Source organism: Oncorhynchus mykiss, unplaced genomic scaffold (genome assembly GCF_013265735.2).
Source record: "Oncorhynchus mykiss isolate Arlee unplaced genomic scaffold, USDA_OmykA_1.1 un_scaffold_291, whole genome shotgun sequence".
Classification (NCBI taxonomy): domain Eukaryota; kingdom Metazoa; phylum Chordata; class Actinopteri; order Salmoniformes; family Salmonidae; genus Oncorhynchus; species Oncorhynchus mykiss.
In genome coordinates, this window is record NW_023493742.1 from 27609 (window position 1) to 51633 (window position 24025).

The following is a 24025-nucleotide window of genomic DNA, read 5'->3' on the forward strand; positions in this document are numbered from 1 at the left end:
TTTTTTAGGGTGAACAATGTAGCTGAGCCCACTATGCGAAAAATATGCTTGGAGATAAAGCTTTATGATACGATTTCCAGCATTATCTCAGTATTCCAAGGCATTGGTTGTTCAGTGGTAGAATTCTCGCCTGCCATGCGGGAGGCCCGGGTTCGATTCCCGGCCAATGCAGGATGTTTTGAACATGTAATTTCGAGAAGTATGCAAACCCCTGAGGGAGAAATCTGTGCTCGATTGCCAGGCCAACAGAAATCTCAACTGACTCTTGAAAAATCTGACTTTGCTTTCATTTTCAGTTTGGACATTTACTCATTCTCAGAAGACTTTGGTGAATCCATTGTAGATGTCCAGTGTGTGAGGTGATTTACTTTGTGCAAGGCTTAAGTTGTTAAATGGGAAACGAGTAACCAACTAGTCATCGACAACTGTCTTGAGTTTGGCATTTGTGACAATGTCCTGGGACATCCCACAAACGCGTCACCTTCTAACTACGAGTGTGTGGCCTGTGAGTGGTATAGAGCGAAATCGATTACATGTACGTTTTCGTGAGAGTCTCAGCTTTCCATAGAGGGGTCACCGTAGTTTCTAGCTCTAACCATTCAGTCTATACATATGTTTTTGTTAGAAGTGTTAAAGCCCAACACTGCAAACGTATAGTTAGTACCAATGCTCCACGTTTTTTCAAACGTCCACCACACCAGCTCCTCGTTAGTATAGTGGTGAGTATCCCCGCCTGTCACGCGGGAGACCGGGGTTCAATTCCCCGACGGGGAGAAAGGACTGCTTTTTTTTTAGGGTGAACAATGTAGCTGAGCCCACTATGCGAAAAATATGCTTGGAGATAAAGCTTTATGATACGATTTTCCAGCATTATCTCAGTATTCCAAGGCATTGGTTGTTCAGTGGTAGAATTCTCGCCTGCCACGCGGGAGGCCCGGGTTCGATTCCCGGCCAATGCAGGATGTTTTGAACATGTAATTTCGAGAAGTATGCAAACCCCTGAGGGAGAAATCTGTGCTCGATTGCCAGGCCAACAGAAATCTCAACTGACTCTTGAAAAATCTGACTTTGCTTTCATTTTCAGTTTGGACATTTACTCATTCTCAGAAGACTTTGGTGAATCCATTGTAGATGTCCAGTGTGTGAGGTGATTTACTTTGTGCAAGGCTTAAGTTGTTAAATGGGAAACGAGTAACCAACTAGTCATCGACAACTGTCTTGAGTTTGGCATTTGTGACAATGTCCTGGGACATCCCACAAACGCGTCACCTTCTAACTACGAGTGTGTGGCCTGTGAGTGGTATAGAGCGAAATCGATTACATGTACGTTTTCGTGAGAGTCTCAGCTTTCCATAGAGGGGTCACCGTAGTTTCTAGCTCTAACCATTCAGTCTATACATATGTTTTTGTTAGAAGTGTTAAAGCCCAACACTGCAAACGTATAGTTAGTACCAATGCTCCACGTTTTTTCAAACGTCCACCACACCAGCTCCTCGTTAGTATAGTGGTGAGTATCCCCGCCTGTCACGCGGGAGACCGGGGTTCAATTCCCCGACGGGGAGAAAGGACTGCTTTTTTTTTTAGGGTGAACAATGTAGCTGAGCCCACTATGCGAAAAATATGCTTGGAGATAAAGCTTTATGATACGATTTTCCAGCATTATCTCAGTATTCCAAGGCATTGGTTGTTCAGTGGTAGAATTCTCGCCTGCCACGCGGGAGGCCCGGGTTCGATTCCCGGCCAATGCAGGATGTTTTGAACATGTAATTTCGAGAAGTATGCAAACCCCTGAGGGAGAAATCTGTGCTCGATTGCCAGGCCAACAGAAATCTCAACTGACTCTTGAAAAATCTGACTTTGCTTTCATTTTCAGTTTGGACATTTACTCATTCTCAGAAGACTTTGGTGAATCCATTGTAGATGTCCAGTGTGTGAGGTGATTTACTTTGTGCAAGGCTTAAGTTGTTAAATGGGAAACGAGTAACCAACTAGCCATCGACAACTGTCTTGAGTTTGGCATTTGTGACAATGTCCTGGGACATCCCACAAACGCGTCACCTTCTAACTACGAGTGTGTGGCCTGTGAGTGGTATAGAGCGAAATCGATTACATGTACGTTTTCGTGAGAGTCTCAGCTTTCCATAGAGGGGTCACAGTAGTTTCTAGCTCTAACCATTCAGTCTATACATATGTTTTTGTTAGAAGTGTTAAAGCCCAACACTGCAAACGTATAGTTAGTACCAATGCTCCACGTTTTTTCAAACGTCCACCACACCAGCTCCTCGTTAGTATAGTGGTGAGTATCCCCGCCTGTCACGCGAAAAATATGCTTGGAGATAAAGCTTTATGATACGATTTCCAGCATTATCTCAGTATTCCAAGGCATTGGTTGTTCAGTGGTAGAATTCTCGCCTGCCACGCGGGAGGCCCGGGTTCGATTCCCGGCCAATGCAGGATGTTTTGAACATGTAATTTCGAGAAGTATGCAAACCCCTGAGGGAGAAATCTGTGCTCGATTGCCAGGCCAACAGAAATCTCAACTGACTCTTGAAAAATCTGACTTTGCTTTCATTTTCAGTTTGGACATTTACTCATTCTCAGAAGACTTTGGTGAATCCATTGTAGATGTCCAGTGTGTGAGGTGATTTACTTTGTGCAAGGCTTAAGTTGTTAAATGGGAAACGAGTAACCAACTAGTCATCGACAACTGTCTTGAGTTTGGCATTTGTGACAATGTCCTGGGACATCCCACAAACGCGTCACCTTCTAACTACGAGTGTGTGGCCTGTGAGTGGTATAGAGCGAAATCGATTACATGTACGTTTTCGTGAGAGTCTCAGCTTTCCATAGAGGGGTCACAGTAGTTTCTAGCTCTAACCATTCAGTCTATACATATGTTTTTGTTAGAAGTGTTAAAGCCCAACACTGCAAACGTATAGTTAGTACCAATGCTCCACGTTTTTTCAAACGTCCACCACACCAGCTCCTCGTTAGTATAGTGGTGAGTATCCCCGCCTGTCACGCGGGAGACCGGGGTTCAATTCCCCGACGGGGAGAAAGGACTGCTTTTTTTTTAGGGTGAACAATGTAGCTGAGCCCACAATGCGAAAAATATGCTTGGAGATAAAGCTTTATGATACGATTTTCCAGCATTATCTCAGTATTCCAAGGCATTGGTTGTTCAGTGGTAGAATTCTCGCCTGCCACGCGGGAGGCCCGGGTTCGATTCCCGGCCAATGCAGGATGTTTTGAACATGTAATTTCGAGAAGTATGCAAACCCCTGAGGGAGAAATCTGTGCTCGATTGCCAGGCCAACAGAAATCTCAACTGACTCTTGAAAAATCTGACTTTGCTTTCATTTTCAGTTTGGACATTTACTCATTCTCAGAAGACTTTGGTGAATCCATTGTAGATGTCCAGTGTGTGAGGTGATTTACTTTGTGCAAGGCTTAAGTTGTTAAATGGGAAACGAGTAACCAACTAGCCATCGACAACTGTCTTGAGTTTGGCATTTGTGACAATGTCCTGGGACATCCCACAAACGCGTCACCTTCTAACTACGAGTGTGTGGCCTGTGAGTGGTATAGAGCGAAATCGATTACATGTACGTTTTCGTGAGAGTCTCAGCTTTCCATAGAGGGGTCACAGTAGTTTCTAGCTCTAACCATTCAGTCTATACAGATGTTTTTGTTAGAAGTGTTAAAGCCCAACACTGCAAACGTATAGTTAGTACCAATGCTCCACGTTTTTTCAAACGTCCACCACACCAGCTCCTTGTTAGTATAGTGGTGAGTATCCCCGCCTGTCACGCGGGAGACCGGGGTTCAATTCCCCGACGGGGAGAAAGGACTGCTTTTTTTTTAGGGTGAACAATGTAGCTGAGCCCACTATGCGAAAAATATGCTTGGAGATAAAGCTTTATGATACGATTTTCGAGCATTATCTCAGTATTCCAAGGCATTGGTTGTTCAGTGGTAGAATTCTCGCCTGCCACGCGGGAGGCCCGGGTTCGATTCCCGGCCAATGCAGGTTGTTTTGAACATGTAATTTCGAGAAGTATGCAAACCCCTGAGGGAGAAATCTGTGCTCGATTGCCAGGCCAACAGAAATCTCAACTGACTCTTGAAAAATCTGACTTTGCTTACATTTTCAGTTTGGACATTTACTCATTCTCAGAAGACTTTGGTGAATCCATTGTAGATGTCCAGTGTGTGAGGTGATTTACTTTGTGCAAGGCTTAAGTTGTTAAATGGGAAACGAGTAACCAACTAGTCATCGACAACTGTCTTGAGTTTGGCATTTGTGACAATGTCCTGGGACATCCCACAAACACGTCACCTTCTAACTACGAGTGTGTGGCCTGTGAGTGGTATAGAGCGAAATCGATTACATGTACGTTTTCGTGAGAGTCTCAGCTTTCCATAGAGGGGTCACAGTAGTTTCTAGCTCTAACCATTCAGTCTATACAGATGTTTTTGTTAGAAGTGTTAAAGCCCAACACTGCAAACGTATAGTTAGTACCAATGCTCCACGTTTTTTCAAACATCCACCACACCAGCTCCTCGTTAGTATAGTGGTGAGTATCCCCGCCTGTCACGCGGGAGACCGGGGTTCAATTCCCCGACGGGGAGAAAGGACTGCTTTTTTTTTAGGGTGAACAATGTAGCTGAGCCCACTATGCGAAAAATATGCTTGGAGATAAAGCTTTATGATACGATTTCCAGCATTATCTCAGTATTCCAAGGCATTGGTTGTTCAGTGGTAGAATTCTCGCCTGCCACGCGGGAGGCCCGGGTTCGATTCCCGGCCAATGCAGGATGTTTTGAACATGTAATTTCGAGAAGTATGCAAACCCCTGAGGGAGAAATCTGTGCTCGATTGCCAGGCCAACAGAAATCTCAACTGACTCTTGAAAAATCTGACTTTGCTTTCATTTTCAGTTTGGACATTTACTCATTCTCAGAAGACTTTGGTGAATCCATTGTAGATGTCCAGTGTGTGAGGTGATTTACTTTGTGCAAGGCTTAAGTTGTTAAATGGGAAACGAGTAACCAACTAGTCATCGACAACTGTCTTGAGTTTGGCATTTGTGACAATGTCCTGGGACATCCCACAAACGCGTCACCTTCTAACTACGAGTGTGTGGCCTGTGAGTGGTATAGAGCGAAATCGATTACATGTACGTTTTCGTGAGAGTCTCAGCTTTCCATAGAGGGGTCACAGTAGTTTCTAGCTCTAACCATTCAGTCTATACATATGTTTTTGTTAGAAGTGTTAAAGCCCAACACTGCAAACGTATAGTTAGTACCAATGCTCCACGTTTTTTCAAACGTCCACCACACCAGCTCCTCGTTAGTATAGTGGTGAGTATCCCCGCCTGTCACGCGAAAAATATGCTTGGAGATAAAGCTTTATGATACGATTTCCAGCATTATCTCAGTATTCCAAGGCATTGGTTGTTCAGTGGTAGAATTCTCGCCTGCCACGCGGGAGGCCCGGGTTCGATTCCCGGCCAATGCAGGATGTTTTGAACATGTAATTTCGAGAAGTATGCAAACCCCTGAGGGAGAAATCTGTGCTCGATTGCCAGGCCAACAGAAATCTCAACTGACTCTTGAAAAATCTGACTTTGCTTTCATTTTCAGTTTGGACATTTACTCATTCTCAGAAGACTTTGGTGAATCCATTGTAGATGTCCAGTGTGTGAGGTGATTTACTTTGTGCAAGGCTTAAGTTGTTAAATGGGAAACGAGTAACCAACTAGTCATCGACAACTGTCTTGAGTTTGGCATTTGTGACAATGTCCTGGGACATCCCACAAACGCGTCACCTTCTAACTACGAGTGTGTGGCCTGTGAGTGGTATAGAGCGAAATCGATTACATGTACGTTTTCGTGAGAGTCTCAGCTTTCCATAGAGGGGTCACAGTAGTTTCTAGCTCTAACCATTCAGTCTATACATATGTTTTTGTTAGAAGTGTTAAAGCCCAACACTGCAAACTTATAGTTAGTACCAATGCTCCACGTTTTTTCAAACGTCCACCACACCAGCTCCTCGTTAGTATAGTGGTGAGTATCCCCGCCTGTCACGCGAAAAATATGCTTGGAGATAAAGCTTTATGATACGATTTTCCAGCATTATCTCAGTATTCCAAGGCATTGGTTGTTCAGTGGTAGAATTCTCGCCTGCCACGCGGGAGGCCCGGGTTCGATTCCCGGCCAATGCAGGATGTTTTGAACATGTAATTTCGAGAAGTATGCAAACCCCTGAGGGAGAAATCTGTGCTCGATTGCCAGGCCAACAGAAATCTCAACTGACTCTTGAAAAATCTGACTTTGCTTTCATTTTCAGTTTGGACATTTACTCATTCTCAGAAGACTTTGGTGAATCCATTGTAGATGTCCAGTGTGTGAGGTGATTTACTTTGTGCAAGGCTTAAGTTGTTAAATGGGAAACGAGTAACCAACTAGTCATCGACAACTGTCTTGAGTTTGGCATTTGTGACAATGTCCTGGGACATCCCACAAACGCGTCACCTTCTAACTACGAGTGTGTGGCCTGTGAGTGGTATAGAGCGAAATCGATTACATGTACGTTTTCGTGAGAGTCTCAGCTTTCCATAGAGGGGTCACCGTAGTTTCTAGCTCTAACCATTCAGTCTATACATATGTTTTTGTTAGAAGTGTTAAAGCCCAACACTGCAAACGTATAGTTAGTACCAATGCTCCACGTTTTTTCAAACGTCCACCACACCAGCTCCTCGTTAGTATAGTGGTGAGTATCCCCGCCTGTCACGCGAAAAATATGCTTGGAGATAAAGCTTTATGATACGATTTCCAGCATTATCTCAGTATTCCAAGGCATTGGTTGTTCAGTGGTAGAATTCTCGCCTGCCACGCGGGAGGCCCGGGTTCGATTCCCGGCCAATGCAGGATGTTTTGAACATGTAATTTCGAGAAGTATGCAAACCCCTGAGGGAGAAATCTGTGCTCGATTGCCAGGCCAACAGAAATCTCAACTGACTCTTGAAAAATCTGACTTTGCTTTCATTTTCAGTTTGGACATTTACTCATTCTCAGAAGACTTTGGTGAATCCATTGTAGATGTCCAGTGTGTGAGGTGATTTACTTTGTGCAAGGCTTAAGTTGTTAAATGGGAAACGAGTAACCAACTAGTCATCGACAACTGTCTTGAGTTTGGCATTTGTGACAATGTCCTGGGACATCCCACAAACGCGTCACCTTCTAACTACGAGTGTGTGGCCTGTGAGTGGTATAGAGCGAAATCGATTACATGTACGTTTTCGTGAGAGTCTCAGCTTTCCATAGAGGGGTCACCGTAGTTTCTAGCTCTAACCATTCAGTCTATACATATGTTTTTGTTAGAAGTGTTAAAGCCCAACACTGCAAACGTATAGTTAGTACCAATGCTCCACGTTTTTTCAAACGTCCACCACACCAGCTCCTCGTTAGTATAGTGGTGAGTATCCCCGCCTGTCACGCGAAAAATATGCTTGGAGATAAAGCTTTATGATACGATTTCCAGCATTATCTCAGTATTCCAAGGCATTGGTTGTTCAGTGGTAGAATTCTCGCCTGCCACGCGGGAGGCCTGGGTTCGATTCCCGGCCAATGCAGGATGTTTTGAACATGTAATTTCGAGAAGTATGCAAACCCCTGAGGGAGAAATCTGTGCTCGATTGCCAGGCCAACAGAAATCTCAACTGACTCTTGAAAAATCTGACTTTGCTTTCATTTTCAGTTTGGACATTTACTCATTCTCAGAAGACTTTGGTGAATCCATTGTAGATGTCCAGTGTGTGAGGTGATTTACTTTGTGCAAGGCTTAAGTTGTTAAATGGGAAACGAGTAACCAACTAGTCATCGACAACTGTCTTGAGTTTGGCATTTGTGACAATGTCCTGGGACATCCCACAAACGCGTCACCTTCTAACTACGAGTGTGTGGCCTGTGAGTGGTATAGAGCGAAATCGATTACATGTACGTTTTCGTGAGAGTCTCAGCTTTCCATAGAGGGGTCACCGTAGTTTCTAGCTCTAACCATTCAGTCTATACATATGTTTTTGTTAGAAGTGTTAAAGCCCAACACTGCAAACTTATAGTTAGTACCAATGCTCCACGTTTTTTCAAACGTCCACCACACCAGCTCCTCGTTAGTATAGTGGTGAGTATCCCCGCCTGTCACGCGAAAAATATGCTTGGAGATAAAGCTTTATGATACGATTTCCAGCATTATCTCAGTATTCCAAGGCATTGGTTGTTCAGTGGTAGAATTCTCGCCTGCCACGCGGGAGGCCCGGGTTCGATTCCCGGCCAATGCAGGATGTTTTGAACATGTAATTTCGAGAAGTATGCAAACCCCTGAGGGAGAAATCTGTGCTCGATTGCCAGGCCAACAGAAATCTCAACTGACTCTTGAAAAATCTGACTTTGCTTTCATTTTCAGTTTGGACATTTACTCATTCTCAGAAGACTTTGGTGAATCCATTGTAGATGTCCAGTGTGTGAGGTGATTTACTTTGTGCAAGGCTTAAGTTGTTAAATGGGAAACGAGTAACCAACTAGTCATCGACAACTGTCTTGAGTTTGGCATTTGTGACAATGTCCTGGGACATCCCACAAACGCGTCACCTTCTAACTACGAGTGTGTGGCCTGTGAGTGGTATAGAGCGAAATCGATTACATGTACGTTTTCGTGAGAGTCTCAGCTTTCCATAGAGGGGTCACAGTAGTTTCTAGCTCTAACCATTCAGTCTATACAGATGTTTTTGTTAGAAGTGTTAAAGCCCAACACTGCAAACTTATAGTTAGTACCAATGCTCCACGTTTTTTCAAACATCCACCACACCAGCTCCTCGTTAGTATAGTGGTGAGTATCCCCGCCTGTCACGCGGGAGACCGGGGTTCAATTCCCAGACGGGGAGAAAGGACTGCTTTTTTTTTAGGGTGAACAATGTAGCTGAGCCCACTATGCGAAAAATATGCTTGGAGATAAAGCTTTATGATACGATTTCCAGCATTATCTCAGTATTCCAAGGCATTGGTTGTTCAGTGGTAGAATTCTCGCCTGCCACGCGGGAGGCCCGGGTTCGATTCCCGGCCAATGCAGGATGTTTTGAACATGTAATTTCGAGAAGTATGCAAACCCCTGAGGGAGAAATCTGTGCTCGATTGCCAGGCCAACAGAAATCTCAACTGACTCTTGAAATATCTGACTTTGCTTTCATTTTCAGTTTGGACATTTACTCATTCTCAGAAGACTTTGGTGAATCCATTGTAGATGTCCAGTGTGTGAGGTGATTTACTTTGTGCAAGGCTTAAGTTGTTAAATGGGAAACGAGTAACCAACTAGTCATCGACAACTGTCTTGAGTTTGGCATTTGTGACAATGTCCTGGGACATCCCACAAACGCGTCACCTTCTAACTACGAGTGTGTGGCCTGTGAGTGGTATAGAGCGAAATCGATTACATGTACGTTTTCGTGAGAGTCTCAGCTTTCCATAGAGGGGTCACCGTAGTTTCTAGCTCTAACCATTCAGTCTATACATATGTTTTTGTTAGAAGTGTTAAAGCCCAACACTGCAAACGTATAGTTAGTACCAATGCTCCACGTTTTTTCAAACGTCCACCACACCAGCTCCTCGTTAGTATAGTGGTGAGTATCCCCGCCTGTCACGCGAAAAATATGCTTGGAGATAAAGCTTTATGATACGATTTCCAGCATTATCTCAGTATTCCAAGGCATTGGTTGTTCAGTGGTAGAATTCTCGCCTGCCACGCGGGAGGCCCGGGTTCGATTCCCGGCCAATGCAGGTTGTTTTGAACATGTAATTTCGAGAAGTATGCAAACCCCTGAGGGAGAAATCTGTGCTCGATTGCCAGGCCAACAGAAATCTCAACTGACTCTTGAAAAATCTGACTTTGCTTTCATTTTCAGTTTGGACATTTACTCATTCTCAGAAGACTTTGGTGAATCCATTGTAGATGTCCAGTGTGTGAGGTGATTTACTTTGTGCAAGGCTTAAGTTGTTAAATGGGAAACGAGTAACCAACTAGTCATCGACAACTGTCTTGAGTTTGGCATTTGTGACAATGTCCTGGGACATCCCACAAACACGTCACCTTCTAACTACGAGTGTGTGGCCTGTGAGTGGTATAGAGCGAAATCGATTACATGTACGTTTTCGTGAGAGTCTCAGCTTTCCATAGAGGGGTCACAGTAGTTTCTAGCTCTAACCATTCAGTCTATACAGATGTTTTTGTTAGAAGTGTTAAAGCCCAACACTGCAAACTTATAGTTAGTACCAATGCTCCACGTTTTTTCAAACGTCCACCACACCAGCTCCTCGTTAGTATAGTGGTGAGTATCCCCGCCTGTCACGCGGGAGACCGGGGTTCAATTCCCCGACGGGGAGAAAGGACTGCTTTTTTTTTAGGGTGAACAATGTAGCTGAGCCCACTATGCGAAAAATATGCTTGGAGATAAAGCTTTATGATACGATTTTCGAGCATTATCTCAGTATTCCAAGGCATTGGTTGTTCAGTGGTAGAATTCTCGCCTGCCACGCGGGAGGCCCGGGTTCGATTCCCGGCCAATGCAGGTTGTTTTGAACATGTAATTTCGAGAAGTATGCAAACCCCTGAGGGAGAAATCTGTGCTCGATTGCCAGGCCAACAGAAATCTCAACTGACTCTTGAAAAATCTGACTTTGCTTACATTTTCAGTTTGGACATTTACTCATTCTCAGAAGACTTTGGTGAATCCATTGTAGATGTCCAGTGTGTGAGGTGATTTACTTTGTGCAAGGCTTAAGTTGTTAAATGGGAAACGAGTAACCAACTAGTCATCGACAACTGTCTTGAGTTTGGCATTTGTGACAATGTCCTGGGACATCCCACAAACACGTCACCTTCTAACTACGAGTGTGTGGCCTGTGAGTGGTATAGAGCGAAATCGATTACATGTACGTTTTCGTGAGAGTCTCAGCTTTCCATAGAGGGGTCACAGTAGTTTCTAGCTCTAACCATTCAGTCTATACAGATGTTTTTGTTAGAAGTGTTAAAGCCCAACACTGCAAACGTATAGTTAGTACCAATGCTCCACGTTTTTTCAAACATCCACCACACCAGCTCCTCGTTAGTATAGTGGTGAGTATCCCCGCCTGTCACGCGGGAGACCGGGGTTCAATTCCCCGACGGGGAGAAAGGACTGCTTTTTTTTTAGGGTGAACAATGTAGCTGAGCCCACTATGCGAAAAATATGCTTGGAGATAAAGCTTTATGATACGATTTTCCAGCATTATCTCAGTATTCCAAGGCATTGGTTGTTCAGTGGTAGAATTCTCGCCTGCCACGCGGGAGGCCCGGGTTCGATTCCCGGCCAATGCAGGATGTTTTGAACATGTAATTTCGAGAAGTATGCAAACCCCTGAGGGAGAAATCTGTGCTCGATTGCCAGGCCAACAGAAATCTCAACTGACTCTTGAAAAATCTGACTTTGCTTTCATTTTCAGTTTGGACATTTACTCATTCTCAGAAGACTTTGGTGAATCCATTGTAGATGTCCAGTGTGTGAGGTGATTTACTTTGTGCAAGGCTTAAGTTGTTAAATGGGAAACGAGTAACCAACTAGCCATCGACAACTGTCTTGAGTTTGGCATTTGTGACAATGTCCTGGGACATCCCACAAACGCGTCACCTTCTAACTACGAGTGTGTGGCCTGTGAGTGGTATAGAGCGAAATCGATTACATGTACGTTTTCGTGAGAGTCTCAGCTTTCCATAGAGGGGTCACAGTAGTTTCTAGCTCTAACCATTCAGTCTATACAGATGTTTTTGTTAGAAGTGTTAAAGCCCAACACTGCAAACGTATAGTTAGTACCAATGCTCCACGTTTTTTCAAACGTCCACCACACCAGCTCCTCGTTAGTATAGTGGTGAGTATCCCCGCCTGTCACGCGGGAGACCGGGGTTCAATTCCCCGACGGGGAGAAAGGACTGCTTTTTTTTTAGGGTGAACAATGTAGCTGAGCCCACGATGCGAAAAATATGCTTGGAGATAAAGCTTTATGATACGATTTTCCAGCATTATCTCAGTATTCCAAGGCATTGGTTGTTCAGTGGTAGAATTCTCGCCTGCCACGCGGGAGGCCCGGGTTCGATTCCCGGCCAATGCAGGATGTTTTGAACATGTAATTTCGAGAAGTATGCAAACCCCTGAGGGAGAAATCTGTGCTCGATTGCCAGGCCAACAGAAATCTCAACTGACTCTTGAAAAATCTGACTTTGCTTTCATTTTCAGTTTGGACATTTACTCATTCTCAGAAGACTTTGGTGAATCCATTGTAGATGTCCAGTGTGTGAGGTGATTTACTTTGTGCAAGGCTTAAGTTGTTAAATGGGAAACGAGTAACCAACTAGTCATCGACAACTGTCTTGAGTTTGGCATTTGTGACAATGTCCTGGGACATCCCACAAACACGTCACCTTCTAACTACGAGTGTGTGGCCTGTGAGTGGTATAGAGCGAAATCGATTACATGTACGTTTTCGTGAGAGTCTCAGCTTTCCATAGAGGGGTCACAGTAGTTTCTAGCTCTAACCATTCAGTCTATACAGATGTTTTTGTTAGAAGTGTTAAAGCCCAACACTGCAAACGTATAGTTAGTACCAATGCTCCACGTTTTTTCAAACGTCCACCACACCAGCTCCTCGTTAGTATAGTGGTGAGTATCCCCGCCTGTCACGCGGGAGACCGGGGTTCAATTCCCCGACGGGGAGAAAGGACTGCTTTTTTTTTAGGGTGAACAATGTAGCTGAGCCCACGATGCGAAAAATATGCTTGGAGATAAAGCTTTATGATACGATTTTCCAGCATTATCTCAGTATTCCAAGGCATTGGTTGTTCAGTGGTAGAATTCTCGCCTGCCACGCAGGAGGCCCGGGTTCGATTCCCGGCCAATGCAGGATGTTTTGAACATGTAATTTCGAGAAGTATGCAAACCCCTGAGGGAGAAATCTGTGCTCGATTGCCAGGCCAACAGAAATCTCAACTGACTCTTGAAAAATCTGACTTTGCTTTCATTTTCAGTTTGGACATTTACTCATTCTCAGAAGACTTTGGTGAATCCATTGTAGATGTCCAGTGTGTGAGGTGATTTACTTTGTGCAAGGCTTAAGTTGTTAAATGGGAAACGAGTAACCAACTAGTCATCGACAACTGTCTTGAGTTTGGCATTTGTGACAATGTCCTGGGACATCCCACAAACACGTCACCTTCTAACTACGAGTGTGTGGCCTGTGAGTGGTATAGAGCGAAATCGATTACATGTACGTTTTCGTGAGAGTCTCAGCTTTCCATAGAGGGGTCACAGTAGTTTCTAGCTCTAACCATTCAGTCTATACAGATGTTTTTGTTAGAAGTGTTAAAGCCCAACACTGCAAACGTATAGTTAGTACCAATGCTCCACGTTTTTTCAAACGTCCACCACACCAGCTCCTCGTTAGTATAGTGGTGAGTATCCCCGCCTGTCACGCGGGAGACCGGGGTTCAATTCCCCGACGGGGAGAAAGGACTGCTTCTTTTTTAGGGTGAACAATGTAGCTGAGCCCACTATGTGAAAAATATGCTTGGAGATAAAGCTTTATGATACGATTTTCCAGCATTATCTCAGTATTCCAAGGCATTGGTTGTTCAGTGGTAGAATTCTCGCCTGCCACGCGGGAGGCCCGGGTTCGATTCCCGGCCAATGCAGGATGTTTTGAACATGTAATTTCGAGAAGTATGCAAACCCCTGAGGGAGAAATCTGTGCTCGATTGCCAGGCCAACAGAAATCTCAACTGACTCTTGAAAAATCTGACTTTGCTTTCATTTTCAGTTTGGACATTTACTCATTCTCAGAAGACTTTGGTGAATCCATTGTAGATGTCCAGTGTGTGAGGTGATTTACTTTGTGCAAGGCTTAAGTTGTTAAATGGGAAACGAGTAACCAACTAGTCATCGACAACTGTCTTGAGTTTGGCATTTGTGACAATGTCCTGGGACATCCCACAAACACGTCACCTTCTAACTACGAGTGTGTGGCCTGTGAGTGGTATAGAGCGAAATCGATTACATGTACGTTTTCGTGAGAGTCTCAGCTTTCCATAGAGGGGTCACAGTAGTTTCTAGCTCTAACCATTCAGTCTATACAGATGTTTTTGTTAGAAGTGTTAAAGCCCAACACTGCAAACGTATAGTTAGTACCAATGCTCCACGTTTTTTCAAACGTCCACCACACCAGCTCCTCGTTAGTATAGTGGTGAGTATCCCCGCCTGTCACGCGGGAGACCGGGGTTCAATTCCCCGACGGGGAGAAAGGACTGCTTCTTTTTTAGGGTGAACAATGTAGCTGAGCCCACTATGTGAAAAATATGCTTGGAGATAAAGCTTTATGATACGATTTTCCAGCATTATCTCAGTATTCCAAGGCATTGGTTGTTCAGTGGTAGAATTCTCGCCTGCCACGCGGGAGGCCCGGGTTCGATTCCCGGCCAATGCAGGATGTTTTGAACATGTAATTTCGAGAAGTATGCAAACCCCTGAGGGAGAAATCTGTGCTCGATTGCCAGGCCAACAGAAATCTCAACTGACTCTTGAAAAATCTGACTTTGCTTTCATTTTCAGTTTGGACATTTACTCATTCTCAGAAGACTTTGGTGAATCCATTGTAGATGTCCAGTGTGTGAGGTGATTTACTTTGTGCAAGGCTTAAGTTGTTAAATGGGAAACGAGTAACCAACTAGTCATCGACAACTGTCTTGAGTTTGGCATTTGTGACAATGTCCTGGGACATCCCACAAACACGTCACCTTCTAACTACGAGTGTGTGGCCTGTGAGTGGTATAGAGCGAAATCGATTACATGTACGTTTTCGTGAGAGTCTCAGCTTTCCATAGAGGGGTCACAGTAGTTTCTAGCTCTAACCATTCAGTCTATACAGATGTTTTTGTTAGAAGTGTTAAAGCCCAACACTGCAAACGTATAGTTAGTACCAATGCTCCACGTTTTTTCAAACGTCCACCACACCAGCTCCTCGTTAGTATAGTGGTGAGTATCCCCGCCTGTCACGCGGGAGACCGGGGTTCAATTCCCCGACGGGGAGAAAGGACTGCTTTTTTTTTAGGGTGAACAATGTAGCTGAGCCCACGATGCGAAAAATATGCTTGGAGATAAAGCTTTATGATACGATTTTCCAGCATTATCTCAGTATTCCAAGGCATTGGTTGTTCAGTGGTAGAATTCTCGCCTGCCACGCGGGAGGCCCGGGTTCGATTCCCGGCCAATGCAGGATGTTTTGAACATGTAATTTCGAGAAGTATGCAAACCCCTGAGGGAGAAATCTGTGCTCGATTGCCAGGCCAACAGAAATCTCAACTGACTCTTGAAAAATCTGACTTTGCTTTCATTTTCAGTTTGGACATTTACTCATTCTCAGAAGACTTTGGTGAATCCATTGTAGATGTCCAGTGTGTGAGGTGATTTACTTTGTGCAAGGCTTAAGTTGTTAAATGGGAAACGAGTAACCAACTAGTCATCGACAACTGTCTTGAGTTTGGCATTTGTGACAATGTCCTGGGACATCCCACAAACACGTCACCTTCTAACTACGAGTGTGTGGCCTGTGAGTGGTATAGAGCGAAATCGATTACATGTACGTTTTCGTGAGAGTCTCAGCTTTCCATAGAGGGGTCACAGTAGTTTCTAGCTCTAACCATTCAGTCTATACAGATGTTTTTGTTAGAAGTGTTAAAGCCCAACACTGCAAACGTATAGTTAGTACCAATGCTCCACGTTTTTTCAAACGTCCACCACACCAGCTCCTCGTTAGTATAGTGGTGAGTATCCCCGCCTGTCACGCGGGAGACCGGGGTTCAATTCCCCGACGGGGAGAAAGGACTGCTTTTTTTTTAGGGTGAACAATGTAGCTGAGCCCACGATGCGAAAAATATGCTTGGAGATAAAGCTTTATGATACGATTTTCCAGCATTATCTCAGTATTCCAAGGCATTGGTTGTTCAGTGGTAGAATTCTCGCCTGCCACGCAGGAGGCCCGGGTTCGATTCCCGGCCAATGCAGGATGTTTTGAACATGTAATTTCGAGAAGTATGCAAACCCCTGAGGGAGAAATCTGTGCTCGATTGCCAGGCCAACAGAAATCTCAACTGACTCTTGAAAAATCTGACTTTGCTTTCATTTTCAGTTTGGACATTTACTCATTCTCAGAAGACTTTGGTGAATCCATTGTAGATGTCCAGTGTGTGAGGTGATTTACTTTGTGCAAGGCTTAAGTTGTTAAATGGGAAACGAGTAACCAACTAGTCATCGACAACTGTCTTGAGTTTGGCATTTGTGACAATGTCCTGGGACATCCCACAAACACGTCACCTTCTAACTACGAGTGTGTGGCCTGTGAGTGGTATAGAGCGAAATCGATTACATGTACGTTTTCGTGAGAGTCTCAGCTTTCCATAGAGGGGTCACAGTAGTTTCTAGCTCTAACCATTCAGTCTATACAGATGTTTTTGTTAGAAGTGTTAAAGCCCAACACTGCAAACGTATAGTTAGTACCAATGCTCCACGTTTTTTCAAACGTCCACCACACCAGCTCCTCGTTAGTATAGTGGTGAGTATCCCCGCCTGTCACGCGGGAGACCGGGGTTCAATTCCCCGACGGGGAGAAAGGACTGCTTCTTTTTTAGGGTGAACAATGTAGCTGAGCCCACTATGTGAAAAATATGCTTGGAGATAAAGCTTTATGATACGATTTTCCAGCATTATCTCAGTATTCCAAGGCATTGGTTGTTCAGTGGTAGAATTCTCGCCTGCCACGCGGGAGGCCCGGGTTCGATTCCCGGCCAATGCAGGATGTTTTGAACATGTAATTTCGAGAAGTATGCAAACCCCTGAGGGAGAAATCTGTGCTCGATTGCCAGGCCAACAGAAATCTCAACTGACTCTTGAAAAATCTGACTTTGCTTTCATTTTCAGTTTGGACATTTACTCATTCTCAGAAGACTTTGGTGAATCCATTGTAGATGTCCAGTGTGTGAGGTGATTTACTTTGTGCAAGGCTTAAGTTGTTAAATGGGAAACGAGTAACCAACTAGTCATCGACAACTGTCTTGAGTTTGGCATTTGTGACAATGTCCTGGGACATCCCACAAACACGTCACCTTCTAACTACGAGTGTGTGGCCTGTGAGTGGTATAGAGCGAAATCGATTACATGTACGTTTTCGTGAGAGTCTCAGCTTTCCATAGAGGGGTCACAGTAGTTTCTAGCTCTAACCATTCAGTCTATACAGATGTTTTTGTTAGAAGTGTTAAAGCCCAACACTGCAAACGTATAGTTAGTACCAATGCTCCACGTTTTTTCAAACGTCCACCACACCAGCTCCTCGTTAGTATAGTGGTGAGTATCCCCGCCTGTCACGCGGGAGACCGGGGTTCAATTCCCCGACGGGGAGAAAGGACTGCTTTTTTTTTAGGGTGAACAATGTAGCTGAGCCCACGATGCGAAAAATATGCTTGGAGATAAAGCTTTATGATACGATTTTCCAGCATTATCTCAGTATTCCAAGGCATTGGTTGTTCAGTGGTAGAATTCTCGCCTGCCACGCGGGAGGCCCGGGTTCGATTCCCGGCCAATGCAGGATGTTTTGAACATGTAATTTCGAGAAGTATGCAAACCCCTGAGGGAGAAATCTGTGCTCGATTGCCAGGCCAACAGAAATCTCAACTGACTCTTGAAAAATCTGACTTTGCTTTCATTTTCAGTTTGGACATTTACTCATTCTCAGAAGACTTTGGTGAATCCATTGTAGATGTCCAGTGTGTGAGGTGATTTACTTTGTGCAAGGCTTAAGTTGTTAAATGGGAAACGAGTAACCAACTAGTCATCGACAACTGTCTTGAGTTTGGCATTTGTGACAATGTCCTGGGACATCCCACAAACACGTCACCTTCTAACTACGAGTGTGTGGCCTGTGAGTGGTATAGAGCGAAATCGATTACATGTACGTTTTCGTGAGAGTCTCAGCTTTCCATAGAGGGGTCACAGTAGTTTCTAGCTCTAACCATTCAGTCTATACAGATGTTTTTGTTAGAAGTGTTAAAGCCCAACACTGCAAACGTATAGTTAGTACCAATGCTCCACGTTTTTTCAAACGTCCACCACACCAGCTCCTCGTTAGTATAGTGGTGAGTATCCCCGCCTGTCACGCGGGAGACCGGGGTTCAATTCCCCGACGGGGAGAAAGGACTGCTTTTTTTTTAGGGTGAACAATGTAGCTGAGCCCACGATGCGAAAAATATGCTTGGAGATAAAGCTTTATGATACGATTTTCCAGCATTATCTCAGTATTCCAAGGCATTGGTTGTTCAGTGGTAGAATTCTCGCCTGCCACGCAGGAGGCCCGGGTTCGATTCCCGGCCAATGCAGGATGTTTTGAACATGTAATTTCGAGAAGTATGCAAACCCCTGAGGGAGAAATCTGTGCTCGATTGCCAGGCCAACAGAAATCTCAACTGACTCTTGAAAAATCTGACTTTGCTTTCATTTTCAGTTTGGACATTTACTCATTCTCAGAAGACTTTGGTGAATCCATTGTAGATGTCCAGTGTGTGAGGTGATTTACTTTGTGCAAGGCTTAAGTTGTTAAATGGGAAACGAGTAACCAACTAGTCATCGACAACTGTCTTGAGTTTGGCATTTGTGACAATGTCCTGGGACATCCCACAAACACGTCACCTTCTAACTACGAGTGTGTGGCCTGTGAGTGGTATAGAGCGAAATCGATTACATGTACGTTTTCGTGAGAGTCTCAGCTTTCCATAGAGGGGTCACAGTAGTTTCTAGCTCTAACCATTCAGTCTATACAGATGTTTTTGTTAGAAGTGTTAAAGCCCAACACTGCAAACGTATAGTTAGTACCAATGCTCCACGTTTTTTCAAACGTCCACCACACCAGCTCCTCGTTAGTATAGTGGTGAGTATCCCCGCCTGTCACGCGGGAGACCGGGGTTCAATTCCCCGACGGGGAGAAAGGACTGCTTCTTTTTTAGGGTGAACAATGTAGCTGAGCCCACTATGTGAAAAATATGCTTGGAGATAAAGCTTTATGATACGATTTTCCAGCATTATCTCAGTATTCCAAGGCATTGGTTGTTCAGTGGTAGAATTCTCGCCTGCCACGCGGGAGGCCCGGGTTCGATTCCCGGCCAATGCAGGATGTTTTGAACATGTAATTTCGAGAAGTATGCAAACCCCTGAGGGAGAAATCTGTGCTCGATTGCCAGGCCAACAGAAATCTCAACTGACTCTTGAAAAATCTGACTTTGCTTTCATTTTCAGTTTGGACATTTACTCATTCTCAGAAGACTTTGGTGAATCCATTGTAGATGTCCAGTGTGTGAGGTGATTTACTTTGTGCAAGGCTTAAGTTGTTAAATGGGAAACGAGTAACCAACTAGTCATCGACAACTGTCTTGAGTTTGGCATTTGTGACAATGTCCTGGGACATCCCACAAACACGTCACCTTCTAACTACGAGTGTGTGGCCTGTGAGTGGTATAGAGCGAAATCGATTACATGTACGTTTTCGTGAGAGTCTCAGCTTTCCATAGAGGGGTCACAGTAGTTTCTAGCTCTAACCATTCAGTCTATACAGATGTTTTTGTTAGAAGTGTTAAAGCCCAACACTGCAAACGTATAGTTAGTACCAATGCTCCACGTTTTTTCAAACGTCCACCACACCAGCTCCTCGTTAGTATAGTGGTGAGTATCCCCGCCTGTCACGCGGGAGACCGGGGTTCAATTCCCCGACGGGGAGAAAGGACTGCTTTTTTTTTAGGGTGAACAATGTAGCTGAGCCCACGATGCGAAAAATATGCTTGGAGATAAAGCTTTATGATACGATTTTCCAGCATTATCTCAGTATTCCAAGGCATTGGTTGTTCAGTGGTAGAATTTTCGCCTGCCACGCGGGAGGCCCGGGTTCGATTCCCGGCCAATGCAGGATGTTTTGAACATGTAATTTCGAGAAGTATGCAAACCCCTGAGGGAGAAATCTGTGCTCGATTGCCAGGCCAACAGAAATCTCAACTGACTCTTGAAAAATCTGACTTTGCTTTCATTTTCAGTTTGGACATTTACTCATTCTCAGAAGACTTTGGTGAATCCATTGTAGATGTCCAGTGTGTGAGGTGATTTACTTTGTGCAAGGCTTAAGTTGTTAAATGGGAAACGAGTAACCAACTAGTCATCGACAACTGTCTTGAGTTTGGCATTTGTGACAATGTCCTGGGACATCCCACAAACACGTCACCTTCTAACTACGAGTGTGTGGCCTGTGAGTGGTATAGAGCGAAATCGATTACATGTACGTTTTCGTGAGAGTCTCAGCTTTCCATAGAGGGGTCACAGTAGTTTCTAGCTCTAACCATTCAGTCTATACAGATGTTTTTGTTAGAAGTGTTAAAGCCCAACACTGCAAACGTATAGTTAGTACCAATGCTCCACGTTTTTTCAAACGTCCACCACACCAGCTCCTCGTTAGTATAGTGGTGAGTATCCCCGCCTGTCACGCGGGAGACCGGGGTTCAATTCCCCGACGGGGAGAAAGGACTGCTTTTTTTTTAGGGTGAACAATGTAGCTGAGCCCACGATGCGAAAAATATGCTTGGAGATAAAGCTTTATGATACGATTTTCCAGCATTATCTCAGTATTCCAAGGCATTGGTTGTTCAGTGGTAGAATTCTCGCCTGCCACGCAGGAGGCCCGGGTTCGATTCCCGGCCAATGCAGGATGTTTTGAACATGTAATTTCGAGAAGTATGCAAACCCCTGAGGGAGAAATCTGTGCTCGATTGCCAGGCCAACAGAAATCTCAACTGACTCTTGAAAAATCTGACTTTGCTTTCATTTTCAGTTTGGACATTTACTCATTCTCAGAAGACTTTGGTGAATCCATTGTAGATGTCCAGTGTGTGAGGTGATTTACTTTGTGCAAGGCTTAAGTTGTTAAATGGGAAACGAGTAACCAACTAGTCATCGACAACTGTCTTGAGTTTGGCATTTGTGACAATGTCCTGGGACATCCCACAAACACGTCACCTTCTAACTACGAGTGTGTGGCCTGTGAGTGGTATAGAGCGAAATCGATTACATGTACGTTTTCGTGAGAGTCTCAGCTTTCCATAGAGGGGTCACAGTAGTTTCTAGCTCTAACCATTCAGTCTATACAGATGTTTTTGTTAGAAGTGTTAAAGCCCAACACTGCAAACGTATAGTTAGTACCAATGCTCCACGTTTTTTCAAACGTCCACCACACCAGCTCCTCGTTAGTATAGTGGTGAGTATCCCCGCCTGTCACGCGGGAGACCGGGGTTCAATTCCCCGACGGGGAGAAAGGACTGCTTTTTTTTTAGGGTGAACAATGTAGCTGAGCCCACGATGCGAAAAATATGCTTGGAGATAAAGCTTTATGATACGATTTTCCAGCATTATCTCAGTATTCCAAGGCATTGGTTGTTCAGTGGTAGAATTCTCGCCTGCCACGCGGGAGGCCCGGGTTCGATTCCCGGCCAATGCAGGATGTTTTGAACATGTAATTTCGAGAAGTATGCAAACCCCTGAGGGAGAAATCTGTGCTCGATTGCCAGGCCAACAGAAATCTCAACTGACTCTTGAAAAATCTGACTTTGCTTTCATTTTCAGTTTGGACATTTACTCATTCTCAGAAGACTTTGGTGAATCCATTGTAGATGTCCAGTGTGTGAGGTGATTTACTTTGTGCAAGGCTTAAGTTGTTAAATGGGAAACGAGTAACCAACTAGTCATCGACAACTGTCTTGAGTTTGGCATTTGTGACAATGTCCTGGGACATCCCACAAACACGTCACCTTCTAACTACGAGTGTGTGGCCTGTGAGTGGTATAGAGCGAAATCGATTACATGTACGTTTTCGTGAGAGTCTCAGCTTTCCATAGAGGGGTCACAGTAGTTTCTAGCTCTAACCATTCAGTCTATACAGATGTTTTTGTTAGAAGTGTTAAAGCCCAACACTGCAAACGTATAGTTAGTACCAATGCTCCACGTTTTTTCAAACGTCCACCACACCAGCTCCTCGTTAGTATAGTGGTGAGTATCCCCGCCTGTCACGCGGGAGACCGGGGTTCAATTCCCCGACGGGGAGAAAGGACTGCTTTTTTTTTAGGGTGAACAATGTAGCTGAGCCCACTATGTGAAAAATATGCTTGGAGATAAAGCTTTATGATACGATTTTCCAGCATTATCTCAGTATTCCAAGGCATTGGTTGTTCAGTGGTAGAATTCTCGCCTGCCACGCGGGAGGCCCGGGTTCGATTCCCGGCCAATGCAGGATGTTTTGAACATGTAATTTCGAGAAGTATGCAAACCCCTGAGGGAGAAATCTGTGCTCGATTGCCAGGCCAACAGAAATCTCAACTGACTCTTGAAAAATCTGACTTTGCTTTCATTTTCAGTTTGGACATTTACTCATTCTCAGAAGACTTTGGTGAATCCATTGTAGATGTCCAGTGTGTGAGATGATTTACTTTGTGCAAGGCTTAAGTTGTTAAATGGGAAACGAGTAACCAACTAGTCATCGACAACTGTCTTGAGTTTGGCATTTGTGACAATGTCCTGGGACATCCCACAAACACGTCACCTTCTAACTACGAGTGTGTGGCCTGTGAGTGGTATAGAGCGAAATCGATTACATGTACGTTTTCGTGAGAGTCTCAGCTTTCCATAGAGGGGTCACAGTAGTTTCTAGCTCTAACCATTCAGTCTATACAGATGTTTATGTTAGAAGTGTTAAAGCCCAACACTGCAAACGTATAGTTAGTACCAATGCTCCACGTTTTTTCAAACGTCCACCACACCAGCTCCTCGTTAGTATAGTGGTGAGTATCCCCGCCTGTCACGCGGGAGACCGGGGTTCAATTCCCCGACGGGGAGAAAGGACTGCTTCTTTTTTAGGGTGAACAATGTAGCTGAGCCCACTATGTGAAAAATATGCTTGGAGATAAAGCTTTATGATACGATTTTCCAGCATTATCTCAGTATTCCAAGGCATTGGTTGTTCAGTGGTAGAATTCTCGCCTGCCACGCGGGAGGCCCGGGTTCGATTCCCGGCCAATGCAGGATGTTTAGAACATGTAATTTCGAGAAGTATGCAAACCCCTGAGGGAGAAATCTGTGCTCGATTGCCAGGCCAACAGAAATCTCAACTGACTCTTGAAAAATCTGACTTTGCTTTCATTTTCAGTTTGGACATTTACTCATTCTCAGAAGACTTTGGTGAATCCATTGTAGATGTCCAGTGTGTGAGATGATTTACTTTGTGCAAGGCTTAAGTTGTTAAATGGGAAACGAGTAACCAACTAGTCATCGACAACTGTCTTGAGTTTGGCATTTGTGACAATGTCCTGGGACATCCCACAAACACGTCACCTTCTAACTACGAGTGTGTGGCCTGTGAGTGGTATAGAGCGAAATCGATTACATGTACGTTTTCGTGAGAGTCTCAGCTTTCCATAGAGGGGTCACAGTAGTTTCTAGCTCTAACCATTCAGTCTATACAGATGTTTATGTTAGAAGTGTTAAAGCCCAACACTGCAAACGTATAGTTAGTACCAATGCTCCACGTTTTTTCAAACGTCCACCACACCAGCTCCTCGTTAGTATAGTGGTGAGTATCCCCGCCTGTCACGCGGGAGACCGGGGTTCAATTCCCCGACGGGGAGAAAGGACTGCTTCTTTTTTAGGGTGAACAATGTAGCTGAGCCCACTATGTGAAAAATATGCTTGGAGATAAAGCTTTATGATACGATTTTCCAGCATTATCTCAGTATTCCAAGGCATTGGTTGTTCAGTGGTAGAATTCTCGCCTGCCACGCGGGAGGCCCGGGTTCGATTCCCGGCCAATGCAGGATGTT

General features: G+C 44.5%; 47 non-coding genes across 47 annotated transcripts; all 47 read left to right on the top strand.

Annotated features, from left to right (window-relative positions):
- The first annotated feature begins 702 nt into the window (after positions 1–702).
- On the top strand, positions 703–774 carry trnad-guc. The gene has a single exon. It is a non-coding gene; the product is annotated as a tRNA-Asp (tRNA).
- Positions 775–888: 114 nt separating this feature from the next.
- trnag-gcc lies at positions 889–959 on the top strand. The gene has a single exon. It is a non-coding gene; the product is annotated as a tRNA-Gly (tRNA).
- A 531-nt stretch (positions 960–1490) lies between these two features.
- On the top strand, positions 1491–1562 carry trnad-guc. The gene has a single exon. It is a non-coding gene; the product is annotated as a tRNA-Asp (tRNA).
- A 115-nt stretch (positions 1563–1677) lies between these two features.
- On the top strand, positions 1678–1748 carry trnag-gcc. The gene has a single exon. It is a non-coding gene; the product is annotated as a tRNA-Gly (tRNA).
- A 634-nt stretch (positions 1749–2382) lies between these two features.
- On the top strand, positions 2383–2453 carry trnag-gcc. Its single transcript has one exon. It is a non-coding gene; the product is annotated as a tRNA-Gly (tRNA).
- A 531-nt stretch (positions 2454–2984) lies between these two features.
- On the top strand, positions 2985–3056 carry trnad-guc. The gene has a single exon. It is a non-coding gene; the product is annotated as a tRNA-Asp (tRNA).
- Positions 3057–3170: 114 nt separating this feature from the next.
- trnag-gcc lies at positions 3171–3241 on the top strand. The gene has a single exon. It is a non-coding gene; the product is annotated as a tRNA-Gly (tRNA).
- A 717-nt stretch (positions 3242–3958) lies between these two features.
- Positions 3959–4029, top strand: trnag-gcc. Its single transcript has one exon. It is a non-coding gene; the product is annotated as a tRNA-Gly (tRNA).
- Positions 4030–4560: 531 nt separating this feature from the next.
- On the top strand, positions 4561–4632 carry trnad-guc. The gene has a single exon. It is a non-coding gene; the product is annotated as a tRNA-Asp (tRNA).
- A 113-nt stretch (positions 4633–4745) lies between these two features.
- Positions 4746–4816, top strand: trnag-gcc. Its single transcript has one exon. It is a non-coding gene; the product is annotated as a tRNA-Gly (tRNA).
- A 634-nt stretch (positions 4817–5450) lies between these two features.
- trnag-gcc lies at positions 5451–5521 on the top strand. The gene has a single exon. It is a non-coding gene; the product is annotated as a tRNA-Gly (tRNA).
- Positions 5522–6156: 635 nt separating this feature from the next.
- trnag-gcc lies at positions 6157–6227 on the top strand. Its single transcript has one exon. It is a non-coding gene; the product is annotated as a tRNA-Gly (tRNA).
- A 634-nt stretch (positions 6228–6861) lies between these two features.
- Positions 6862–6932, top strand: trnag-gcc. The gene has a single exon. It is a non-coding gene; the product is annotated as a tRNA-Gly (tRNA).
- A 1339-nt stretch (positions 6933–8271) lies between these two features.
- On the top strand, positions 8272–8342 carry trnag-gcc. The gene has a single exon. It is a non-coding gene; the product is annotated as a tRNA-Gly (tRNA).
- A 716-nt stretch (positions 8343–9058) lies between these two features.
- Positions 9059–9129, top strand: trnag-gcc. The gene has a single exon. It is a non-coding gene; the product is annotated as a tRNA-Gly (tRNA).
- Positions 9130–9763: 634 nt separating this feature from the next.
- On the top strand, positions 9764–9834 carry trnag-gcc. The gene has a single exon. It is a non-coding gene; the product is annotated as a tRNA-Gly (tRNA).
- Positions 9835–10365: 531 nt separating this feature from the next.
- On the top strand, positions 10366–10437 carry trnad-guc. The gene has a single exon. It is a non-coding gene; the product is annotated as a tRNA-Asp (tRNA).
- Positions 10438–10551: 114 nt separating this feature from the next.
- Positions 10552–10622, top strand: trnag-gcc. The gene has a single exon. It is a non-coding gene; the product is annotated as a tRNA-Gly (tRNA).
- Positions 10623–11153: 531 nt separating this feature from the next.
- On the top strand, positions 11154–11225 carry trnad-guc. Its single transcript has one exon. It is a non-coding gene; the product is annotated as a tRNA-Asp (tRNA).
- Positions 11226–11339: 114 nt separating this feature from the next.
- trnag-gcc lies at positions 11340–11410 on the top strand. Its single transcript has one exon. It is a non-coding gene; the product is annotated as a tRNA-Gly (tRNA).
- A 531-nt stretch (positions 11411–11941) lies between these two features.
- On the top strand, positions 11942–12013 carry trnad-guc. Its single transcript has one exon. It is a non-coding gene; the product is annotated as a tRNA-Asp (tRNA).
- A 114-nt stretch (positions 12014–12127) lies between these two features.
- trnag-gcc lies at positions 12128–12198 on the top strand. Its single transcript has one exon. It is a non-coding gene; the product is annotated as a tRNA-Gly (tRNA).
- Positions 12199–12729: 531 nt separating this feature from the next.
- Positions 12730–12801, top strand: trnad-guc. The gene has a single exon. It is a non-coding gene; the product is annotated as a tRNA-Asp (tRNA).
- A 716-nt stretch (positions 12802–13517) lies between these two features.
- On the top strand, positions 13518–13589 carry trnad-guc. The gene has a single exon. It is a non-coding gene; the product is annotated as a tRNA-Asp (tRNA).
- Positions 13590–13703: 114 nt separating this feature from the next.
- trnag-gcc lies at positions 13704–13774 on the top strand. Its single transcript has one exon. It is a non-coding gene; the product is annotated as a tRNA-Gly (tRNA).
- A 531-nt stretch (positions 13775–14305) lies between these two features.
- Positions 14306–14377, top strand: trnad-guc. Its single transcript has one exon. It is a non-coding gene; the product is annotated as a tRNA-Asp (tRNA).
- A 114-nt stretch (positions 14378–14491) lies between these two features.
- Positions 14492–14562, top strand: trnag-gcc. Its single transcript has one exon. It is a non-coding gene; the product is annotated as a tRNA-Gly (tRNA).
- Positions 14563–15093: 531 nt separating this feature from the next.
- On the top strand, positions 15094–15165 carry trnad-guc. The gene has a single exon. It is a non-coding gene; the product is annotated as a tRNA-Asp (tRNA).
- A 114-nt stretch (positions 15166–15279) lies between these two features.
- Positions 15280–15350, top strand: trnag-gcc. The gene has a single exon. It is a non-coding gene; the product is annotated as a tRNA-Gly (tRNA).
- Positions 15351–15881: 531 nt separating this feature from the next.
- On the top strand, positions 15882–15953 carry trnad-guc. Its single transcript has one exon. It is a non-coding gene; the product is annotated as a tRNA-Asp (tRNA).
- A 716-nt stretch (positions 15954–16669) lies between these two features.
- trnad-guc lies at positions 16670–16741 on the top strand. Its single transcript has one exon. It is a non-coding gene; the product is annotated as a tRNA-Asp (tRNA).
- A 114-nt stretch (positions 16742–16855) lies between these two features.
- Positions 16856–16926, top strand: trnag-gcc. The gene has a single exon. It is a non-coding gene; the product is annotated as a tRNA-Gly (tRNA).
- A 531-nt stretch (positions 16927–17457) lies between these two features.
- trnad-guc lies at positions 17458–17529 on the top strand. The gene has a single exon. It is a non-coding gene; the product is annotated as a tRNA-Asp (tRNA).
- A 114-nt stretch (positions 17530–17643) lies between these two features.
- On the top strand, positions 17644–17714 carry trnag-gcc. Its single transcript has one exon. It is a non-coding gene; the product is annotated as a tRNA-Gly (tRNA).
- A 531-nt stretch (positions 17715–18245) lies between these two features.
- trnad-guc lies at positions 18246–18317 on the top strand. Its single transcript has one exon. It is a non-coding gene; the product is annotated as a tRNA-Asp (tRNA).
- A 716-nt stretch (positions 18318–19033) lies between these two features.
- trnad-guc lies at positions 19034–19105 on the top strand. Its single transcript has one exon. It is a non-coding gene; the product is annotated as a tRNA-Asp (tRNA).
- Positions 19106–19219: 114 nt separating this feature from the next.
- trnag-gcc lies at positions 19220–19290 on the top strand. The gene has a single exon. It is a non-coding gene; the product is annotated as a tRNA-Gly (tRNA).
- A 531-nt stretch (positions 19291–19821) lies between these two features.
- Positions 19822–19893, top strand: trnad-guc. Its single transcript has one exon. It is a non-coding gene; the product is annotated as a tRNA-Asp (tRNA).
- A 716-nt stretch (positions 19894–20609) lies between these two features.
- Positions 20610–20681, top strand: trnad-guc. Its single transcript has one exon. It is a non-coding gene; the product is annotated as a tRNA-Asp (tRNA).
- A 716-nt stretch (positions 20682–21397) lies between these two features.
- On the top strand, positions 21398–21469 carry trnad-guc. The gene has a single exon. It is a non-coding gene; the product is annotated as a tRNA-Asp (tRNA).
- Positions 21470–21583: 114 nt separating this feature from the next.
- trnag-gcc lies at positions 21584–21654 on the top strand. The gene has a single exon. It is a non-coding gene; the product is annotated as a tRNA-Gly (tRNA).
- A 531-nt stretch (positions 21655–22185) lies between these two features.
- trnad-guc lies at positions 22186–22257 on the top strand. Its single transcript has one exon. It is a non-coding gene; the product is annotated as a tRNA-Asp (tRNA).
- Positions 22258–22371: 114 nt separating this feature from the next.
- On the top strand, positions 22372–22442 carry trnag-gcc. Its single transcript has one exon. It is a non-coding gene; the product is annotated as a tRNA-Gly (tRNA).
- Positions 22443–22973: 531 nt separating this feature from the next.
- Positions 22974–23045, top strand: trnad-guc. Its single transcript has one exon. It is a non-coding gene; the product is annotated as a tRNA-Asp (tRNA).
- Positions 23046–23159: 114 nt separating this feature from the next.
- trnag-gcc lies at positions 23160–23230 on the top strand. The gene has a single exon. It is a non-coding gene; the product is annotated as a tRNA-Gly (tRNA).
- Positions 23231–23761: 531 nt separating this feature from the next.
- trnad-guc lies at positions 23762–23833 on the top strand. The gene has a single exon. It is a non-coding gene; the product is annotated as a tRNA-Asp (tRNA).
- A 114-nt stretch (positions 23834–23947) lies between these two features.
- Positions 23948–24018, top strand: trnag-gcc. Its single transcript has one exon. It is a non-coding gene; the product is annotated as a tRNA-Gly (tRNA).
- Positions 24019–24025: the final 7 nt, after the last annotated feature.